The sequence below is a fragment of the Chrysemys picta genome, chromosome 6 (genome assembly GCF_011386835.1).
Source record: "Chrysemys picta bellii isolate R12L10 chromosome 6, ASM1138683v2, whole genome shotgun sequence".
In the NCBI taxonomy this organism is placed as follows: domain Eukaryota; kingdom Metazoa; phylum Chordata; order Testudines; family Emydidae; genus Chrysemys; species Chrysemys picta.
In genome coordinates, this window is record NC_088796.1 from 116864128 (window position 1) to 116887064 (window position 22937).

Below are 22937 nucleotides of genomic sequence, written 5' to 3' on the forward strand. Positions count from 1 at the left end.
TGAGCCATCAAACACCTGGACTTTATGAGCAGCCTGATGGAACTCACCTGGGGGATAGAGATGGCAGAGAAGGTAGGACTCTCCCGCAAGGAGAGAATCCTAGAGAACAAGACAGGCTCTTGTGAGTGAAGACCTGGGAAGGACCAAGAGTAAGACACAGGCTTTTGTGAGAGACGTCCTGAGGGAGGCCTGAGACCAAGATAAGCGCTCATGGAAGAAGTCCTGAGGGATAGCTGAGAGCAAAGCTGGCAATTTTGAGAGAGGCCTGTGAAGGGCAGAGGACCTTTTTGTTTACCATTGCTTGAAGCTTATTCCATTGGACTTTAGATACCCCAGTAGGGAACAAGACTGGAAATGTGTCTTGGCTGGAAGGCTACACCACAGAACAAAAGACAAAGGACAAGCCAGTACAGCACAGTGGAAGTAAGGGGTGTTAGAGGTGCAGCACCGACTCCAGGAGGCACTATGACTGAAATTAGAGGTTCTTACAGTCTCCTTCCAGTATTCTACCTGCATTAGATGTGTGATTTCCCTTTATTACTATGGGCCCCATCATCAGCTGATGTACACTGGTGTAGCCCAATGCGCCTCTGCTGGGATTCGATAACGTGAGTGAGAGAAACAAACATCAGACTGTTTTGGAAAGCAGTCTGTCTCCTGACAATGTGAGGATCTGCTGCTATTCCACCAAGTACTTGGAAAACATCTGTAGCGGTTTCCGATTTGAATATGTTTCAACAATTTGTCACATCCCTAACATACAGAATAATTTAAATACATCTCAGTGTGGGTTTTCTGATGTAAAATAAGTCAGAGGGGAAAACAGAGTGACTAGGCATAAGAGATCTCACAGGAAATTTTGTAAATATTTATGGCTCCCATCAAGCTTTTCAGGGAGATTTTCAAGTTGCCACGTTGGCTGGCAGATGCCTGCAATCATTGTTGCAAATATCCAGTGTAACGACACAGTCCAGTCTGTGATAGACCCTGAAGCTGAATGGAACTTTAAAATAGATATGTAGACCAGCTGGTGCAAGTCAGTGTAGCTCCACTGACTTGAAAAAATTTACACCAACTCAGGATTTGGCCATAATTCCTATTGATCACCCGAGGGATGGTTAAACTGGTTGAGATAAAATTAAAAACCAAACAAAAACCACAGACTTTCTTCCCAAACTTTGAACCAAACACTCCTGGAGCCTGGGGGAAAAAATGCTTATTTTTTTAAATTACATTTTCATTCTGGTCACAACCAGAATCAAAATGCTGAAATATGACCAGAAAAGCAGTTCCGTAGTATATGCAGCCTGATTGGAATGGAAAACACTGGAAATAGAAAGCTTGCTGTCAACAGACTTGCAGTCCAACCTGGAAGCCTCAGGAGGTGTGATAATTATCTGTGCAGGTGGATACTTATTTAAAGTGAACTTGTACCGCCGAACCTTTTGCGATACATCCATCAGTAGGCATCACAATATTTCATTCTCTTAGGTCCGATCCAACTCAACCACTGCCATCAGGAAGAGTTGAATCAGGGCACTTAGACCTTCAGCTGGCAATGTACCATGGAGAGGTGGCTAGGGTCCTGACCAAATTGCTTTTAAAGCGGACAGAAAGACTACCATTGGCTTTAATGGCAACTGAGTCAGGCACTTTATTGTCTTTGTGCAATATATACACAAAACTACCTGCCCCTTACATCCACTAGGACTGTACATGGCGTTGGCTGCTCAAGATAGTGATCTTGGTGTAAAAAGAAAATTATAGTTGCAGAGCAGATGCAGCCCAGGTGCAGTGGTTGGCATTAACTTTCCCCTTGACCTGATCTAAACTCCATCACTTTTCCTAGTCTAAACAAAGGTGTGTAGAGCTGTTCGGAAAATGGTGTGTAGAGCTGTTCGGAAAATTTCACGAGTCTTAATGTTTCATCCAAAAGTGTGTGTGTGGGCGGGGGAAGGGAGGGAGAGAAGGAAATATTCACCAACATTTTTGCAACATATGTCCCTCCATTTTCCAACCAGTTCTAACACGAATGCTTATTCCAGTTGGTTGGTACATGCATTCCTTTCCCCTTTAGTTGCATATTGGCTACCACACCAATTTATTTTCCCCAACGGAAAAAAAGAAGGCCCTCATCACTTGAGATGTGGGCCCAGATTCTCATGGAAATGAAAAATGATGGACAAGAGGATCTATATTTTTGTATAAACAAATATTTATTTTAAAAAACTCTGACGTCTAACAAAAGAGGGCGTGCCATCTGGCAAACAAACTTACATCAAATAGCCCTTAGTTGGAAATGCTTCTAATTTGTCTGCGGGAAAATATACTGATTGTATTGATTGTGTAGCACAAGTCATATAAATACGAAGAGGCTACTTGAGAGGAGCGTGTGAGAAGATTTTGTTGGGGATCCAAAAGGATCCTTCCCTAGAAATCTATTTGGAAAAGTCTGATCATTGGGTACAATTTTGCCAGTTTCAGAGGCTAAAAAAAATGTGCTCTTCAAAATTATTTCTATGCACCCTAGTGACTAACCATCTGTGGGGAATTATCTTGAGAATGTGAAAGTTACTAGTGACCCCCCCTTAACAAATCAGCCTTTATGTCAACCAGTAGCCATTAGAAAAAAGCAGACACTTGAAGTACACAGTAGCCTAAACTTTTCAACTGTCTTCCCTTCAAGGCCTTAAAGTAGTTGGAGCTAGTCCCAAGCCAGTTTTCACTGACCAGATAGCAAAAGCACGGGTCTGACAACCACCAATCAAGTGTTAACACTGCAAGGACCTTTGTCTGAATGTGTATAAAAAAATCTGTAAAATGTGTGTAAAACAGAGTTTTTGTACTAAAGTGCAAAGCTCTCCTTTCTTCTGCAGGATAAAGCAACTCTTCCTTATCCCTGTCTGGCTGTTATTGGCTCTCAGCTAGGTGGACCCGATATTTCGGTAACAAGAAGGTGATTCCATCAAAGGCAGAGAAACAGTTGATGGTGGACTTTTACTAAGGGGTTCCTGAGATGACCTAACAGCTTTTAACTCCATGTATTTAGAATGCCATTGAGCTTCTCCAAGTCATTAGCACGTTATGCTGCTATTAGAAATAAAAATGTTTAATCTTTTCCTTCTTGACTTTGACTTTCATTCTGAATTACCTGGTCTAATGTGCCCTGTTAAATTGATTTGTTATGCTAAATTTGTGCCAAATAAATAATGAGTTTCCAGATTAGCCTATGGTGTAACAAGGCAAGGATTAAATTACTTCCAACAGTATTCCTATCGGGGGCTTTCTACAAAAATATGCTATAGACTCTAGAACATTTACAATTCCCCAATATGTTACTTGTTATAATGTCACTGTTTCTTGTGCTCTGTTGCATTATTAAAGTAGGTTGTCTGAATGCTAGTGAGAACTGAAAGGGTTTGGTCAGTCCATATTCTGAAGGTCTCATCCACAGCTTTAAGTTATACAGAAAGTCCAGAGAAAAACCCCACCAGGAAATAAAGGAAAATATGATTACTGACGTTCAATGACTCTTGGAATTGTGTTTTGCATTGGGTGTAACAAGTTGCATACTGCAGCAATCTGAAACTAATTTATATCAGTGAGTAGAGGAAATTACAGTCCAGACTAAGTCAACTGATTGGGGGCCATTGGAAATCACATGACACCTAATATAAGCACATGGTGGATGAAATGCTGTCTCCACTACCATCAATAGCAAAACTCCCATTGACTTAAATGGGGCCAGGAGTTCACACAATATTCCTCATCACCAAATCATATTGGGCCATATCCTAGGGGCCTTACCCCCAAGTCAGTGTTGTTACCTTGGATTTACATTGGCAGAATATAGTCCTGAGCTTTTACACAGCCTTTACACAGGTTAATCCCCATGAGAGTTTACATGAGTAAAGACTATATAAAATTAAGTGCCCAATTCCACCAGGAGTTGTACCTTTGTAGGTGAGAATTGACACTGACATCAATTAAATCAATTGGACTACTCTCCTGATAAGCTGCTACTCTCAGTGACTAAGGCCTGGTCTACACTGGGGGTAGGGGGTATCGATCTAAGTTACACAACTTCAGCTACGTGAATAACATAGCTGAAGTCGACATACTTAGATCTACTTAGCGCGGTATCTTCACTGTGGTAAGTCAACGGCTGATGCTCTCCCGTTGACTCTGCCTGCGCCTCTCGCACTGGTAGAGTACCGGAGTTGACAGGAGAGCGCTTGGCAATCGATTTATCGCGTCTAGACTAGATGCGATAAATTGACCTCCGCTGGATCAATCGCTGCCCATCGATCCAGCGGGTAACGTAGACAAGTGGAAGAGAATAGGGCTGCAAATAAAGTACTCAGACTGGGCCTTTTGTTTGAATGTGCACCCACAGGGACAGCACTCGAAGAAGAACTAATTTTCCTTTAAGGTTCTGTTTGAATGTTAGGTTTCAAATGAACCCAAAAACCTGTAGGTGAAACTTATGGAAAATAAAACGATGCAAACCTTAAACACAGCTCTACAAAGGACCAGGAAGATCTCACTCTGCTACCTGCCTAACTAAACCATTTTGTAAATTACAATGTCTTTGCTGCTTTCACGTCTCCAGGTGAAGGTAGCAAATGTACTCCTCAATCCAGAGACCCTTACCAGTCCTGGAAGACATGGGCTATTATTTATTTATTTGAGCTTAGCATTTTAGAAGCAGTTAAGAATAGAAGGTCCTTATCCTAAGGAGTTTACACTCTTATTTGATTTTTCTTAACCTACCTCATTTGTGGATCCATTCACCTAGCATTGAGCTACCTTTTCGTCAAGTCTATCACTAAGAGTTGGACAAGTGGAGGATATGTGAACTGGGATGTAGGATCCTGAAAAGTATAACAGAAAACTCCTCTATGGGTTTTACAAAGAATGGGCCAAAATAATTGAGTCTTTTTAATGAGTATCTCTGAATCTGGGTACTTCATGGCCCCAAGTACCATAGGTATTTGGGAGTCTCACAAACATTAATAAAGGAATTCTACAACACCTGCGTGAAGAGGGAAGTCCTATTATCCCCATTTTACATTGCAGGGGAAGTGAAGCACAAATGATAAAAAAATTTAGTGCCTACGTGACTTAGGAGCCTAAATCCCACTTTCAAAAATGATATAGGCATATTGACACCTAGGTCCCATTGACTTTCAATAGGACTGAGGTTCCAAAATGCCTAATGACAGATGTTCTTGAAAATGTTGCCCAAATATATTAAGGGTGAAATCCTGGCTCAAGAGAAGTCAATGACAAAACTCCTATTGACTACATTCGTACAAGATTTCACTGTCCAGGAAGTGCCACATTTCTAGAGTCCTATTCCAGTGCCTTAATCCCAAGACCATCTTCATCACTACTTGTTGTTATTCTTAAATTTTCAATAAATTACTCTTCTACCCAGAGATATTTTTATTTGGTGATATGTATGACCAGATGTAGATACAACCTGTGCTTCTCCTTTGTCAGCTGTTAGAGATGGTGAAAATAGTGCAAATGAAGCAGAACCAAGACCAGCAACTTTAATAGCTAAACCAATAACATACTTAATCAGCCATAGCAGGTAGCTTCTTCCTGCCTGGGAGAAGCATCATGGAAATAGAATATGAAATTTAATGAGACAAATGAGTTAATTCTTTTGTTAAGGCATAGAAGTACATCAGTGTTACTAGTGTACACTAATGAGATTAATAAAATAACCATATTGCACAGTTAGTGATATAATGAGTCACCCAAAAGGGATTATCGTTCTCCAGATCATGCTGGAGGCTAGTAACATCTCAGTGGTGGAAAAGAAGGCATTTATAATTAGGAGAGCTAGTTTCACATCTTTTCTGAGATCACAGGAGACTTGCCTGCAGTGGGGAGGGAAGTACAAACTCTTTGACCAAAAGAGCCAGTAATTTATTACAAGAATAGGGAAGAATAGGGAGAAAAGTCTCCCACCCCAGTTCCTCTTGAAGTGAGATGCCATAAAAGGTTACAGTAATGGCAAGGAGTTGATCCCTACAGAGTTTTGGGTTTTGAATGCTCCCAGGGGTAAAATCTTTGGTAAAAGGGGTTACAGGAAGTTTTCCTAGAAATGTATTTCTTACGGATGGGGCGAAATGGTGCACTTTAGAATTAGACTCTTCACATTTCAACAAGAAAAGAGAAGGGCAACAGCAACTTCTACTCAATGTATATTTCCTAAAAAGACTTTGTTCCTAAAAACAAGGGCACCTACAGAGTATTTTGCTTAAAGAAGTATCTTAAAGAAGGTGGGCGGCAGACCATTTTCACAGTGCACAGGGCCCCAAAATTCTTTAATTCAGCACCGTGCACTATGATACAGACTTGAATTACAGAATCACATACTATTTTTCAAACAGGACCGCAGCCTGATTTAGAGCACGAGATAGCTCTACTCTGAGAATTAAGCAGGGTTGTGTAGTAAAGGGGGCTGTTCTCTTTAGCTGGGGTTCTCAACCTTTTTCTTTCTGAGGCCCACCCAACATGCTATAAAAACTCCACCGCCCACCTGTGCCACAACAACTGTTTTTCTCCATATAAAAGTCAGGGCCAGCGTTAAGAGGCAGCAAGCAGTGCAGTTGCCCGGGGCACCGTGCCACAAGGGGCACCGTGAAGCTAAGATGCTCAGGTTTCAGCTTCAGTCCCAGGTATTGGGGCTTGGGGCCCAGGTTGCAGTCCTGCTTAGCGGGGCTTTGGCTTTCTGCTCTAGGGAGTTTAATGCTGGCCCCACTTAACAGACCCCCTGAAACCTGCTCATGGCCTCCCAGGTGGCTCTGGCCTCCTGGTTGAGAACCACTGCTCTATAGGGCCCTTACCTCATTTGTTGCAGAAGTTGGAAACTGTGCAGTGAATGAGGGAGGGGTGTGCAAGAAGAGAAAAGACAGACTCCGGGTTAAGGCAGTTGAAGGCTGCCCTGGACAAGTGGATTCTATTCCTGTGTCTGCCACAGAGTTCCTACGTGGTGCTGGGCAAGTCACTTAAACCAAACTTTTCATAGGTGGTCACTAATTCTGTGTTCTTCATTTTCTAGGTGCCTAACTTTCAATCCTGGGGTCTGATTTGTAGAAGTGCTGAGCACTCACAGCTGTAACTGGAGTCAACGGGAGCGGTGTTCTGAACAGATAAAGTGCGGCAGAATGCTACATACTCTGAAAAATCAGATACTAAGGCTTGGTCTACACTAACAATTAGGTTGACCCAGGTACATCACTCAGGGCTGTGAAAAATCCACACGCCCGAACAACATAGTTAAACCGACCTAACCCCCAGTGTAGACAGCACTAGGTCGATACAAGAATTCTTCTGTCGACCTAGCTACTGTCTCTTGGGGAGATGATGGGAGAATGTAGGTAGTATCTACGCTGAAGCACTATAGCGATGCAGCTGCAGCAATTCAAGTGTAGACAAGCCCTTAGTGTCTCAAATCGGGCACCGACAATTAGTGGATACTTTTGTGAGACTCAGCTTTCCATGTGTAAAATGGGGATAATACCACTCCCTCATCTCATGCGGGGGAGGGGTTGAAGATAAATTAATTAAGATTTGGGAAGCTCGAAGATGCTATAGTGATGAGTGCCGTAGAAAAGCCCATGAGGAAATTAACAGTTGTGTCTTCAGAGCACGGTTTGAAATGAGCGCAATGAATAGGGTCTGGGGCCACACGCTGAACAATGAGAACAAAACAAAATATTGAATAGTTGCCCAAGCATCATCCATGCTGTGCACCAAATGCAGCACATGGAAAAAGATAGTGTGTGATCATGTACTTAAAATCTCTATTATAATGCATATGTACATGGGGCTGAATGAAGGTTTATGGGCAGCCTTAATTCTGTCATTGCCTCACTTCTGAGTGCTTGGGTTTGCAACCTTAATAGTATTAGTTTAACTTGTTTTTTTTTAAACTGAGAAAAAAACCACTATTCAAACCAAAGCTGATGTCTTTCACTGACTACACCGAGAACAACTTCCCTGGCAGTTCAGATTCATGAAGCCCTCCATGTGCATCACTGGAAATCTCAAGGCACTTAACAGTAACATCGAGGTGAGCAAATACAAAATGATCTGTCTCTGCCAGAGAGACTGGAATTGTGAAGACAACCTTGTAAATGTTCCTACTGTTCTAGTGCAGTACTTGTACTTCCTTTATGAACAACTGTGTGACGTCTGTAGGCACCGAGCAGCACTTGGAAGCAGTATGTGTCATCTTCAAGGTCATATCCCAGAACAAAATGGTAAGGAACTGACAAGCAACGCACTACAGGCTTCACAAGCGGAAGTCTCAGTGCACTGGATGCGTTTTAGGCCTGAGCTGATGAGTACAAAGCGAACGCAAGTCTGATTTTAAAGACATGTTCTCTTTTCTGCCCCCTTTCCCACTCCCGAGGGAGCAATCACTAACACCAAAGGTTTTGCTTAGAGCATTCAGAAGTGAAATGTATCCTAAAGCAGAGGTTCTGGGCAATTCTTTTATACCACATCAGTGCCAAACCCAGTCCTCAGCAGCTGGGCTGTGTGCTAGAGAAATGAGTATGGCAGGAAAGAAGAAGGAGGGCGTCCAGGTGAGCTGCTGTTCTGTTGCTACCGCTGCCCCTCCACAGGGCTACGGGGAGGATCAGCAGCTTCACATAGCAGCATATGCCCCAGCACTATACTGTCACACAGGGATTCACTGTGAAACTGGATTCTGTGGTGGGCATGCAAGCTACACCCTCTGCAGAACCTCTCCCCTTATACAGGAGTCTCCTCTCATGCACAGCTTTGGGCATTGGGGTAGGATTCACCCTATAACGTGGGGCTGTGTTGGGGTGAGTACCAAGGGAGTAGCTGAAGGTTTTTATGACTTTAGCCATAACCTATGGCATTTGAAAACATCCTATTATCCAAGCAGGAAATTCAGGCTAACCCTTTATAGTGTACGGGAGGGAGGAAGGGAAGCAAGAGAAATAGCTTTGTGTTAAAAGACTTTGACAGGACTAATGAAACAAAGTCTTGGAAACACTTATCTTATTATTTGAAGGTCCAACCACAGAAGTTTACAGGTTAGTAATCGCAGGGTTTTACTTTGGCAACGTGTCTATTTGTGCCACAACGCCAGCCAGGTCAAACCCACAAAGGCCATCAGATGCTAGTGAATACAAACTACTACCACATTGCTTTTCATCCCTTGGTCACAACAGCTCTGCCACCAGGAAAAAGTTTGGCCTTCTTCCTGGCACTCCTTTAATTGTACACAAACCAGAAACTAAACTCCTCCACAAACTAGAGAAAACCACTGCGGTACAATACAGAAGAGATCTTTCCTAAACCACACCCACCTTGCTGTATCATCTAGAGGAAGAAGAGGTGCTGGATTAAGGTATAAACTCAATAGGCCCAGACCTGAGACCCGAGCTCTTTCAGTCACATGATGGGAGTTAAATTTCAGCTTTCATTTTAAAATAATAAATTTCTAGGCCTCGTGGTTGCATAGAAAAACTTGAAAATATGACCACAGTGTAAAAGATACGGGGACGTTTGCCTGAGTCTGCAGACAGCCTTTAACAATAGCTCCGAGAAGGGTGACTTGCCCTCATGCATCTCAATGGGGTGTTTCCTGCAAGACCCCCATTGCTCCGGGTGGAGGGAGGGACAGCATGCCAATATCACCCCTGAGGAGTCTATGTATGGCAAGAAGAGAAGAATTTAGTGGATCTGACTTACCCACCCAAGCTGATACAACCTGGTTGCTGGGATAAGTATTGGAATGCCAATCTGCTACTGTGCCTCTGAGGACAAAGAAGGAATTCATAAGGCCACTTGGAGAGAAGACCCCATGCAGCTGCCCCAGCCACTTTGGCAGGAGAAGGGGCTCCCTGCACTGCTATTCCAGGTGGAGACAGGAACACAGCACAAGACGGCCATGTGTGCATGAGGCCCTTGACTGCCTTAATCTAGCCCTGGTTGCTAAAACAAGGCCAGGAAGGTGTGGTTCTTCATTGCAGAAGGAAGACAAACTTAATGTAATAACTGGGATACTCAAAAGATATACTCAAGGAGTGTCAGTCCTCAATCAGATTCTCAATTACTACAAGGTGAACCGTCTGTTTCCTGTTATTTGAATTACCTAGCCCAGCACATGAGCAAGAACTAGAACCTGGCAGAGGATTTTCTCCAGTATAAAACTGAATACGAACTGAGGTTTTCTTTCTGCAAGCAGTAGTTCATAAAGATTTTTTTAAATTGTCCCATTACTCAGATTTTGACCAAATAGGTATCTAGGTACTTATGTGACATCATCACCAAAGTATCTTAGCTCCTCACATTTATTAATGGATCTTCTCCACACAATGTCTTGGTGAGATAGGGAAGCCTCAATCCCATTTTATGGACGGAGACCTGAGGTGCAGGGCAGACTAAGTAACTTTACCAAAGTCACACAGGAGGTCTGTGGCTGAGCTGGGAATCAATCCCAGTTTATTCCCCTATCCACTACACCAGTGGTTCTCAACCAGGGCCCCCTGAGGGGCCACAAGTGGATTTCTGGGGGTCCACCAAGCAGGGCCAGGGTTAGGCCAGCGTATGAGGAGCCTGCTAGCAGTCCACTTTCCCCACGTGCCATGGAGCTGATCTCAGTCACAAAGGTAGGTGGTCTTTGGAGGCATCTGTGACTACTTAGCCCAAGCCCTGCAAGCCTGCATCACCTGTCACAGGCCAGCTGTGGGTGTCTAACTGCAGTGTAGACAAACCCTGAGTGGCTCTACTGCTGCTATGTACTCTGAGGGGACATTGTACTTGTCCTTGCAACAGGAAAGGTGGGGAAAATGTTGGCCCTTAAGAATGATGTCATGCAGTATGGTGTCCAAGAGCACATCGGTATTTACATTGAAGGGCTATTCAAATTTCCTGAGAGAGGATGTACCCTGTCAAGAGAAGTGAAATTCCAAATACACAGCTGCTTTGTAAGTCAGCAAACCCTGAACCCCTGCAATCCATAAATGATACATGAATTTGAAGCATGGAGATTTCTTTCATCCAATATTCAGGATATTTCCAGCTTTAGGTTTACAAGCAAAGGGATAATATTGGGGCAGATTTGCAGCCTCGCCGTCAGACTAGCAATGCAGAGCTCTCAGTCAAGAGTAATGTTTAACCAATAATGTTGGGTTAATGAAGATAAAATGTTCAGCCAATCATATCTCCATTCTGCGCTTAGTGACATGAATCAAAGCTTTAGATAAACAGGCTTGTGCGTTCAAATCTTCATCAATCTAATAATCTTCTGCAGGGCTTTGTTTGTCATTTGCTACACGTGACCTCAGAAAAATAAGTATACACAGAAGATGACTTACTTGGAAAAAACATAAGCTTGTTAATGAGGGAGTCGGCAGGAAATACAATTTGCATGTTGCTGCAAGGGCAGGCGGGGGCTTCGCTAACACTGAAAGATAGATTTTAAAAAGTAAGGGTAAAATAATTAACACTTACTTGCGAGAAATCTCTTACTGTAAGTATGTGTGTTGTCTGTATGTACACAGTCCACTTGGCTTACGGGTTATCCATGTGAACATCCTCTGAATACACATTTGTGCTCTCCCCAGCTTAGAACAGCCTGGTTCATAATGGCTATCAAATTAGTAACATTTCAATTTTCTCAAAAAAATATTGTTTGTTTTTTCAATTTGGCAAATTTAACACAAATTGGTGAAAAGTTTCAGTTAACCTAGAGCTGCATTTTTCAGCAAAAATGTTCCAGATGAAAAATTTCACCCAACAATACCCAACAGCACTTCAAGTCCATCTACCCTCCCGATGAACACCAACAATTTCAATGTACAATTTAACATAATTTACATGAAGTTGTTGTCATCAAAAAGGTCTTATTACAATCCTAACTGTATCTCTCTATGTTGCAATACTTACCTATTACAGCATTTTCTCTCCAATGATGCCCTATTTTCCTTTATTAAAGTGCCAATATTATTTTATTTTACTCAATCCCAGGGAAAAGATGTAGGGAGTGAAAGTATTAGATGAAAAGCTTTCATTATGTTAAGTGCTTAGGAGGAAGCTCATGTGAATCTGGAGAGAAAATAGCAATATTTCATTTCCATCCCTTTATTTCTGCAGAGTGACTGATTTCAATGTCAACAACTTAACGAGGCTGGACTATGAGTTGATGCTCAAATGCATAATAATGAGAAAAGAATGTGACTTGAGTTGCCTATATAATTTTGACTTATTTATTGGCATTTTATTTAGATCAAATGACTTCCGTTTAAAAAAATAAATAAGGGCCCAAAGAAGTCAATGGAAAAAACTCCCTTTGATTTCAACGGGCTTTGGATCAGACACTGAGGGTCTATCTTTCTGGGGATTGTAGAAGCAAACTGCTGCCTTCTTTCCAACAGATTAGGTGTTACTTATATGTCTCAATTTCCATTTAAAAGTTTTCCTCTATTCTTATACTGGGGCTTTTTAAGACCTCTGGAGTAAAGATTGTCCCATACCAATGGGAAAACCAGACAATTTTACAGAGATGATTTATTTTCTATTTTAAAATATTAGCGTTTCAGTCACAGAAGGATTTTGCAGGGGTTACGCACTGAATCAGTAAGCAGCAGAAACTTTCCTCATATACAGTATTCAGAGTTCCCCTATCATTCTCACCTCTCAACTCCCTTAGCTATTACGCATTACTTCTCCCAGGATTCCCTCCTTTCTGTGCGCTGGACACTGTCTAGCTGAACTTTTAATTCATCTGAAATCCACTCACTGTATATGCAAAGTACAGCAGTTCTAGCATGGATTCATGTTTGTTTCAGTTCATGTACACTAGGGAGTTTACGCCAAGCTTCAGGTTTGAACAGAACCGAAAATTAAAGTAAAAACTGGCCAGACTTGTAGTAACTCATCACAGTCCTGTTCACTGAGAATGAAATTCATAATACTGCATTTAGCCTGATTAATCAGACATCATGTGAGTGATGTGAGTGGTGGGATTTTGGAAGGGAAAATACAACCAACCCTCAACTCAGGGCATGGTGCTTCTATATGACCTCCATATCCAATGCTCCAGCTAGAGCTCCTCTGTACAGTGTAGTAGATCAGCATCAAAGACCTTATGGTCCTTCCCCCATTCCCGTCTCACTGCTGGTGTTTGCTGGGCTAATGCAGAGATTCCTTCCACCACTGGCAAGGCCTCACTCTACTAACAGACCCCTCACCCCACAATTCCACTATAGGGTCCAATTGGTCCAGTGGGGCTTGTGCGGACCCTCCACGTCTGGGTGAATTTCATCCTTATTGAGTCATTCATTCATGATGTGATGCTAGCAGGCCAGATGCCAGCTCTTGTCCAGGCTGCAGGCATTAGCTAAGAACTAATAACCTCATACCTGAGGACCAGACCAGGTCAGCTGTATGTTAGTTTTGCTCAAAATAGGTATTAGTTACATAAGAATGCATTTAGTGGTTAGACTCTATGAAATGTTTGTACGTTGCTACATGTATTATCTCACTGATAATATCTATATCCCATGTTATCAGGTAATATTTAAGTGTATGCTCTGTAACGGTAAAAGTGTTTGCTCTGAAACTGGAAACCCCCAGTCAGGAGAGAAACATTACCAAGTGTGAAATACTAGTTTGCCACAGGAGGTGCTATCGTCTGCCTGAGAAAAGAAAGGCCACAAAAAGAAGAAAAAGACAACTTTGTTAATTGTTTCCTGTTGTCCCTTCCTTCCCCCCACCCCCATGAAGAGGAGACGTGCATGTGAACTCATCCCAACATCTTGAACTCTGCGGGGAAGAGAATAAAAAATCCCTGACAAAAAGAAACTGCATCTTTTTGGCTGTTTGAACTCTGAAGGACCAGAGACTCTAATCTGAAACCAGAGATCCCCAGGGTCTGCCTCCTTGGTCTGCTCTGAAAGATCTACGGTACCAATAGATCTGGGGTGACTGGTGTCTTGGGACTGGGAGCAACTGATGTGGTGTGATTAAGTGACCTTTTATCACAAAGTCCAGTTAGTCAGACTGTTACTGTGATCCAGGAATTCACATTTGTTACAGGCGTAGTGAAATCTAATTATAGAACACACCACCAGTTTGGGGTGTCTGCCCGCCCTGTTTCTGACAGTCTGTCCTGAGGTAGGCACTCATGGTCGTGAGCCACTCCAGACAGCGTGACACATGAGTTACTCACTAGCCACGCTATACATACATTATTCACGGGGGAGTCAATTTCCATCCATTTGTTCTGGGGATCCTTTCGTATACCATCTAATCACACTCTGACCTCTATTAACCCACATTTAGTGGGTTACCACAATTATTTCCACACTCCATTTATAATAATTCTACACTCCAAACATCTCCCCTGTCAATGTCTTATGTTTTTCCATCTTTGCACCTCTAGGAGTCTCCTTGTATTACATTGTCCTTCCTCTTGTCTCACGGATAGAAAATACAAACCCATCACTTCATACAATCTCTTGATGTTATTGTAATGCAAATTCTCAGACTCAGAGAGATAATATCAATAGCCAGTAAATAACACCCAATTGTATTCTTTTTCTAAAACCCACCTCCGGCACTTAAGGTGGTCTCGAGTATTAGTAGATAATACATTTTAAACAGTCATGCCTATTTTCTAGTCTAGGCGCATGTTATTTTCATTATACCTTCTAGGAAGTTCATAGGAGTTGTAAATGCTTGGAAAGCGGGGCCATTTATTTAGGTGCCAGAATATGGATTACGGCAGGATTTTCTCCAGTTAAGCTTCTTAATCTGTATCTAGACAGCTAAATAAAAATGGCCTGATTTTCCAAAGCACTAACCACCACACAGCTTCCACTGACTTCTGCAGGATTTGTGAAGGCTCAGTACTCTTGAAAATCTAACTACTTTTATTTAGGGGCCTAAATGTGGATTCATGTGTTTTCCTTTAGACACCCATCTGGAGCCGTCCATAGCTATTCTGGGGCCCTACGCAGCACCCACGCAGGGGTGTGTGTGGGGCCCCAGGCCTCTGCGGGATGGGGGGGCGCGAGGAACAAGTCCCAGGCCTCCGTGGGGGGGTGGAGAGCAGACCCCAGGCCTCCGTGGGGGGGTGGAGCGGGCCCCACGCCTCTGCGGGGTGCGGGGCCGGTTTGGGGGGCAGGGGGAAACCGCTCACCAGCAGTGCGGCTGGGGCCAGGGTCACTGCACTGGCCCTGCTGCAGACCTATGGGGAGTGGGCGCGGGACTGAGCAGGGGCGGGGCAGAGTAGGGGTGGGGGCCCTTTGGGAAGAGCCAGAGCAGGGGCTGGAACAGCACCAGGATTACTGGTGCCCTACACAGCTGCGTACTTTGCGTATGGGTAAGGACAGCCCTGCACCCATCTTTGAAAATCCTAGTTTAGATGCCTAATTTCAAAAATGTCAGTTTTAACTTCTGGGGCTGGGATTTTCAAATGATCCTAGGGGAATCAGGTGTCCAACTCCCATTGTATTGTAATGGCAGTTGGGTGCACATCTCCCCAGGCAATGACACTTGCACACTTTTGTTCCTATGTATTACCCTGTGCCGGCTAGAATTATAAAGAGGTGTCTTCTCCCATGTGTATATCTGAGCTAGTCTCTTTTCCAGGTTTTTGTTTCTGTCATAAAATAATGAGGAATTTGCCACCTTACTTCCTCATCATTGTCTAAGCCCTGATCTACACTAGGGGGGATTGATTTAAGTTACGCAACTTCAGCTACGTGAATAACGTAGATGAAATGAACATACTTAGTTCGACTTACCGTGGTGTCTTCACTACAGTGAGTTGACTGCTGCTGATCCCCCGTCGACTCAGCCTGCACCTCTCGCGGCAATGGAGTACAGGAGTCGACGGGAAAGCGCTCGGGGATCGATTTATCGCATCTAAACTAGACGCAATAAATTGATCCCTGCTGGATCGATCGCTGCCCGCCGATCCAGCCAGTAGTGAAGACATACCCTAAGTTTCAACAACACGTCACCCTTATTTTCCTTTTCTGCAGATGTCTGGAAGTTTCTTTATCCAGAAGGAAAACTAGCCACTAGCACTGTGATTTGAGAGCCAACCAAAAGTCTTTTTAACAGGAGGTTGGGATTAAGAAAAGCCATGTTAACAGAGGTTTTAAGGTCCAGCCATTGATATCTGATATAAAGGGCCTAGCTGCGTTGTGGTGAGTGCCTCTTGAAAAGTGCTGAGCCCCCTCTAACTCAGCCATCACCATTGTAGAAACATTTTTTTCCTCTTTGGTGGCTAATGCTTTTAAAAGCCATAACTGCCCCTCTCTGCTGGGGTTACCACCCATCAATAACTCATTGCTGGTGTCAGTAATCAGACAGTGGGTCAGATATTCAGCTCTGGCTAGTAACTTCTGAGTGCAAGAGAGGAAAGAGTCTAAAGGGGGCATGGAACATGTTCAGTACCAGCCTAGTCCACAAAATAGTTAAGAGAACTTTAGAACAGCTATAAACCATGTCAGCTGCCCACAGCCACCAAAGACATTTGGGCATTGATGGAGTATGGAGAGTCCACCACCCAATGTCCCGAAGCAGGGAAGGGAAGTGGCCTTTGTTGTTACTGTGGTAGCATCTAAGTTCTCCAATCAGGGTTCAAGCCCCATTGTACTATGCATTCTACAAATACTTACTTAAAAAAAAGACAGTCCCTTCCCAAAGAGTTTACAATCTGGGTTACCAGATAATGCAACAGGTGGATGAGACAAACACATGAGGGAGAGAAGAGACAGGGTAAGAGTAAAGCAAGAATATTTTAGCACAAGGAGCATTGGATTCCATTAAGAGACTCTTCCAGTAGGCAGATCACTGAATTTGAATCTCCTTTGTACAGAGGGACCCGGGAAAAGCAAATGGAGCTTGGAATCAGGCCCTGTAGACTTACTAAAACATTTTCAAAATGGACTTTTAGCATTCAGAAAAACAGATTTCTGTGTGCACCTCTCCCTTTTGCCAGGAAAATATCCCAGTGGAAGTCTGTAACCCTCTCTAACTGCAAAAGGAAACCTCCTAAGATATCTGTTGTTGGAACACGTTTTCTGGCTGGCTTACCATATTATAAATTTTTCTGACCTCTGGTTTGAGCAGCGTACTCTTTTCTAAATAGATTCTGCCTGCAAAAAGTTGCTAAGCAACTAGTCCCATATGATCTATTGTCGTTTCAGTAAATGAACCAGGCAGATAAAAGAGAGTTTAGAAACCTAATGGGTTGTAAAAAAAAAAAAAAAGAAAAAAAAAGAAAAAACACACAAAAAAATCCAGTAATGCAAATACATCAATAATGTGTTTTATCTGAAAATAAATAATTTCTGGAGAAAACAGAAAAAGAATATTTGAAGGGACATTTAGCAGAACTGAACAGAAAGGGGAGGATCAAATCCTGTCATAAATGGTGATTCTTATCAGACCTAGAATCTCCATCATTTTTATGTATGATTGGTTCCAACCTATATAAAACAGACCCTTTATTGGTGTAGTATATTCTTGTGTGATCTGTCATGCAGTTTTAAGAAGCCACACAGAAGCCATGGTTCATACTTTAGAAGTCTGGCAAGATGATTTTTTTCTCTAAATTCAGTAGAGAATGGTGCAATACTTTTCTGATCCTCTTTCTGTTGCACTGTATCTCATGGTGCATTACTGTCACAGGCTGTTTTGCAAGGTAGGATAGTTCAACCAGAAGAATGAAATGCCATAGCCTTTTGCATTTTGATCACTAATCTGAGCTTTGGTAGGAAGCAGAATCTCAAAATGTACCCCATGCATTCTCTTTTAAAGATAGGAGCATCTCCCCAAAGTAGATATGGAATTTGCATTTACAAGTGAACTGTGTCCACTTCATTCACTATTTAGAATACTCTGGGCTTGATTCTCCTCTGACTTACACCAGTAATGGTGTAAAGACAAAAGGCTGCTCTTATTGCAGTCAATGGGAACTTTGCCATTACTTTCAGTGGTCCTGATTCTCCCATCCTTAATCTTGCTGAGTATATGCTGCAAGCAGTCCCCTGAAGTAAGTGGTACTTATACCAGGGTAAAGTACAACTCAGAATGAGTTGGGGGTGGCAGAAATGGGCCTAACAGGAATAGAATTGGGCCCTATATCCAGCGTCACTCCACTGGAATTAGTGGGGTCATTGTGGTGTAAAGTTTTTGCAAGAACAGGGTTAGGCCCTCTTCATTGGTGTGAGCTGTCCTAGTCAGGCAGTATCTGGAACACTCCACTCCATGGCCTGTGGGCTCGTCATCAGACTCCCTTCTGACCCCATTTAAGCTTGCTCTGTTGCCGGCTCTAAAGATTTTATCCATAGCCATCATTTCGGAGATCCCCTTCTTTCCTCCCATTTTAACTCTGTGTCCACCTGTATTAGGCTGTCTTTGTTGGTCAGAAGGGTAAGATAAATGGTAGACTTTTTTGGCACTGAGAAAGAGACCGACACAGAATGCGTCCACACCCTGCTAACCTATGGATACAAAGTGCTAAGGCTGAAGTCTCATGGTCAGGCATGCCATATGCCAGTTTACCACTGCCAAGTCACCAGAGGCCTGATCCAAAGCCCACTGAAGTCAGTGGGAGTCCTTCTATTGTCTTCAATGGACTTTGGAGCAGGCTCCATAGCAACTCAACTGTTCCGCCTACGTACAATTAAAGACATCAAACTTCCTACACTCCAGTCATTTTAAATTACAAAGGAGCAATGGGCTATTCTGAGCTAATTACAGACTTCTTGCCGCTTATCATGGGTCATTGCCTCTTTAATAATATAGCAAATGGTTTTTTTGTTTTCATTTTGTATCAACCAGGTGCTTACATGTTATTTTTGTACTTGCATTTCCTTCCTGTTTGCCTCTTCCTGTCACTCTGGCTGATTTTGTTTTCTCCAGATGCAGGAAGGAGATTTCTGCAGTCATGGGGAAGCTCCAGGGCTCAGAAATGAACTTTCTGTAGAACATTTGCTATGTGAAATAAAGCAGAATATGCAAAATATGTTCTTACCGCATGCAAGGGCCATTGGTTTAATCCAGAGATTCTCAACTGTAGTTAGTGTAGCACATGCTGAAGAGAGGTAGCTGGTCACCTAGGGCAAAATCCTGACCCTATTGAAATCCAAAGGAGTTTTGCCATTGACATCAATGGAGCCAGAATTTCACCTGTTCTCATCCTTATTTCTCACTCTAAATCACACTAAAAGAAGCGAAGCATGCCCCAAATGCTCTCCTAATGTTACTTTTCCATGTCAGCAGTATCTGTTGTTCCTACAGAGATGTTATGTGATGGGTGGGGAGATGATGAATGCAACTGGGAATGTCAGGGGAGATGAGTCCACAACCTCTTTCTATTCAGATCTGGTCCATGCTATGAAAACGTTGAGAACTATTGGCAATTTAATAGCATGAGAACTGATGTGCCTGCAACTGTTCACACCATGCAGAATTTTCCAAACCACCCATACTCATCTAGACGCCAAAATAAGGGGCTAGACTTTCCAAAGAGTTAGCCATACATGTATGTAATGGGAGCCCTTGGCCGCTGAGTAGCTTTGAAAATATGGCCCTTATTTAACCATATGGGAATTGAGGTCTTCTGGAAATCTGGCCCAATAAGACTTTAATCCCATCAAATGCTTTCTACTGACATAAAATGCCAAGTCAGATCTTGAGAGGTTTCTTTTATTTATATCACTACAGTGTTCTGAGATGGAGTTGTTATATCTGAGTACAGTTTGGGTCTGTATAGATTTGTATTTTCTGGGTCCCTAACCAGTTGTCTCACTCAGACACACACCCGCTCCACAGAATTCAGAGTAGTTTCAATAGAAGTTTATGGGTTTGGCCCATCTCTTGTTACATTACATGCTGGCTGTCAGCTGTTTTGTCATGCACACAATTTTCCTATTTAAGGAGCTACAGCAGTGAAAAAAATCTGTGCAAGTGAGAGCAGAATTCTGCCTTGAATCTTGAAGACTATTCATTGTATCTTTTGTTCTCTGCACAGCAAACACAATATGAAGGAACCACATAGACACAATTGGGTTCCACATAACAGTGTTTACTAACCATATATAGCATAAAAAGCCTAATCTACATTCTACAGCTCTGGCTGATTTCTAAAACATGGAACACAATGAGTGCCACTAGAGGGCTAACAACTATTTAAAGGGATACTACCCAATTACTGTACACTACACGATTCTCAAAATTGTCTGGTGTTTTTCTCCAAGCAATCACAATTTCAACTATACAAGTCCTATGGCCAGAAGACGCAGACCAGAAAGAACTCTCTATTTGGTCTATTGATGAAAAGGGAAAAGTGCTAACGGAGAGATCTGCATTTGCATAGGCTACCTACCCACAATTCCTCTAATCACCACAACTAAGCATCAACTTAGATTTGGGGGACAGAGTATTCTCCCAGAGAGGCTCAGTGAGAGGGAAAAGCGTAAAGAACTCCTTTCCAAGCAGCTAAGGCCAATGCTTAATTTGCGAAGAAAGAGGTGCCAGGGATCAAGCAGTAATGATGGTGACTTCACGCATACCATCTGTGTGAGGTCATGCAGCGTGGAGGATACAACTTGGTTCTACATCCTCCACACAGCGTGGCCTCGCACACCACTGACAGACGAGGTGCCATGGCTGAGTCTCAGGAAACCCCCATCCAAATTAAGCTCTGGCCAGGAATCTGCTCAAGGGTCCTAAGTAGGGCTGGGCGAATGTTTTGGGTCAAAACTCTTTGTTAAAAAAAATGTAAATTTCGGTCATCTGAACTGTTTTGTGAATTCGTATCAAATTTGTCGTATTGGTGGGCTTGGGAAAAAAAATAGAATGAAAAATTTTCACACACACAATGTGAAATGTTTCATTTTAAGATTTTCAAAATGTTTTTTCCAGTTCAAAATGCCTTTTCATTTCAAAATGTACTTCAACTTTATTTTTTAAAATGTATTAAAAATACCTGAGAAATGACACAATATTTTGTGTTGCATCAAACTAAAGTTCAATCAGAAGGGTTTTTTTTTTTTTTTTTTTTTTTTTTTTACTTTCTGGTTTACCAAAGAATGTTGTTTCAGGTCAACCCAAAACTACATTTTTCCCCACAATATTTCAGTACAGCCAGTGAACCAAAATAAAAAAAAATGTATTCACTGAACTTTAGTCCTAAGTCTTGATTCCCCTCCTGTGGGGACTTTGCAGCCAGAGATGGCTCAGAGGATTTCACGCTGAAAGCCATCACAGAGGGTAGCAGCAAAGCAGAGCTGAGTGGGCTCCACCTACCCAGCACCTTCATAAAACTGAATCACTCATCTGGGTTCTGTGGTGGTACCCCCTGGTAGGACCCATCAAGCAGCTCCCTTGGGGCTGGAGACAGACCCACAGAGAGACTCTTGGACTGTGCTACTTACTGCTCCAAACTGAGAGTGGGGCTTGGGGGAGGGATGATGTGTGGATAAGGGATGATTACAGGTGGGACATCCTCGCTAGGGGGTGGGAAGGGAGCTAGACGAACTGCTGCCAAAACTACTCAGGGAGAAGGGGGTATTTTACTCTTTATTTGCATATCTGTTACGGGGCTGGGTTTCCCCAAGTTTGTGATTGTGTTTCCTTTCCACTAACAAAGATTCTCTTGTGAGGAATCAGAGTGATTGCAAGTGGGGAAGTTCTGCCTGTGAAGGGAGGTTGTGTTTAGCTTTCCCAGGTTTCTGGACGGGGTGGGGCTCAAGCTGATTTAATTGTTTATCAACGGGGATCCCAGATATATTGAACCTGGCCCCCATTGCTGCCGCTAACCCCCTGGCAGAGAGGTTACAACTAGAAAATTCTCCGATTCAGGCTACATCTACACTTGGAGCTGGGGTTATGATTCCCAGATTACACTGACATACTCACATAGCTCTCATTGAGTTAGCAAGCTAAAAAAGTAGCGCAGGCAGAAGTGAATGGCGGCATGGACCAGCCACCTTGAGTATGTACCCATGGGATCCAGTCAGCTTTGTACTCAGGGCAGCTAGTCCATGCTGCTGCTTACTGTGCTACCATGGCTACACCACCATTTTTAGCATGCTAGCTCACTGACAGCTAGTGCGAGTATGTCTACATGAGGTGGGAACACACTTCTTGCTCCAAGGGTAGAAGTGGTCTCAGATATGAAACATCAAATTGAAGCACTAGGAGATAGCATAGAGAGATTGTCCAATGGCAAATTGTGCCCCTGCCTGAGGGGGCAGCTACCCCCTTCCCCCAACCTTCGTTGCCTGCTCCAACTTTTCATAGGCCTGCATGCACCAATTTCCCCTCCTCCCTCGACTTTGCAGGATACAATATAATCACATATAATGCTCTACCTGCTGACACAGCTTTTCCCCCTCCCACAATTTTTCTGAAATGATGCCCCTGGAGATAGGTGGGAAATGCGTTTCCCGTTCCACGAGAAGTGTTGAGATTTCAATACATTTTCCCATTCTGAATCTGGACGAAAAAGTTCTCAAATTTTCTCAAACTGAATATAGATTAAAAAGTGTCACTGAAAAATTTCCAACCAGCGCTAGTAGTTTACCTCAGCTGTAAAATATTTATCCATATGTCTTTGACTCTGTAACCCTAAACACAGCAGAGGGACAGATCTTTGGCTGGGGCATGAAAAGTGCAGAGCAGTGGGCTTTGAACCAGCAAAGCTCTTAAGCTTATTCGTTACCTGAAACATGTGATCTGTCCCAATGAAGTCAATAGGGGTACTCACGGGCTTAAAATTAGATATGTGTTTAAGCACCTTGCTGGATCAGAATTAGAGTGCTCAGTACTTGGCAGGATCAAGCCCCTGGGGTAAATCAACAGCTCTATTGAACTCATTGGCGTTATGCTGCTAAAGACAGCTGGGGATA

At 42.9% G+C, this 22937-nt stretch overlaps 1 long non-coding RNA gene across 3 annotated transcripts in view; it reads right to left on the reverse strand.

The window, feature by feature from the left end:
- LOC135972505 (uncharacterized) overlaps positions 1 to 22937 on the reverse strand; it is a 39772-nt gene that overhangs the window by 15583 nt on the left and 1252 nt on the right. Inside the window, exon 2 of one of the 3 annotated variants that reach the window (XR_010588967.1) lies at positions 11379 to 11467. The exons of the other annotated variants lie outside the window; for them this stretch is intronic. This is a non-coding gene — a long non-coding RNA (uncharacterized LOC135972505). The remainder of the gene's footprint in view (positions 1 to 11378; positions 11468 to 22937) is intronic. 3 annotated transcript variants of the gene reach the window in all.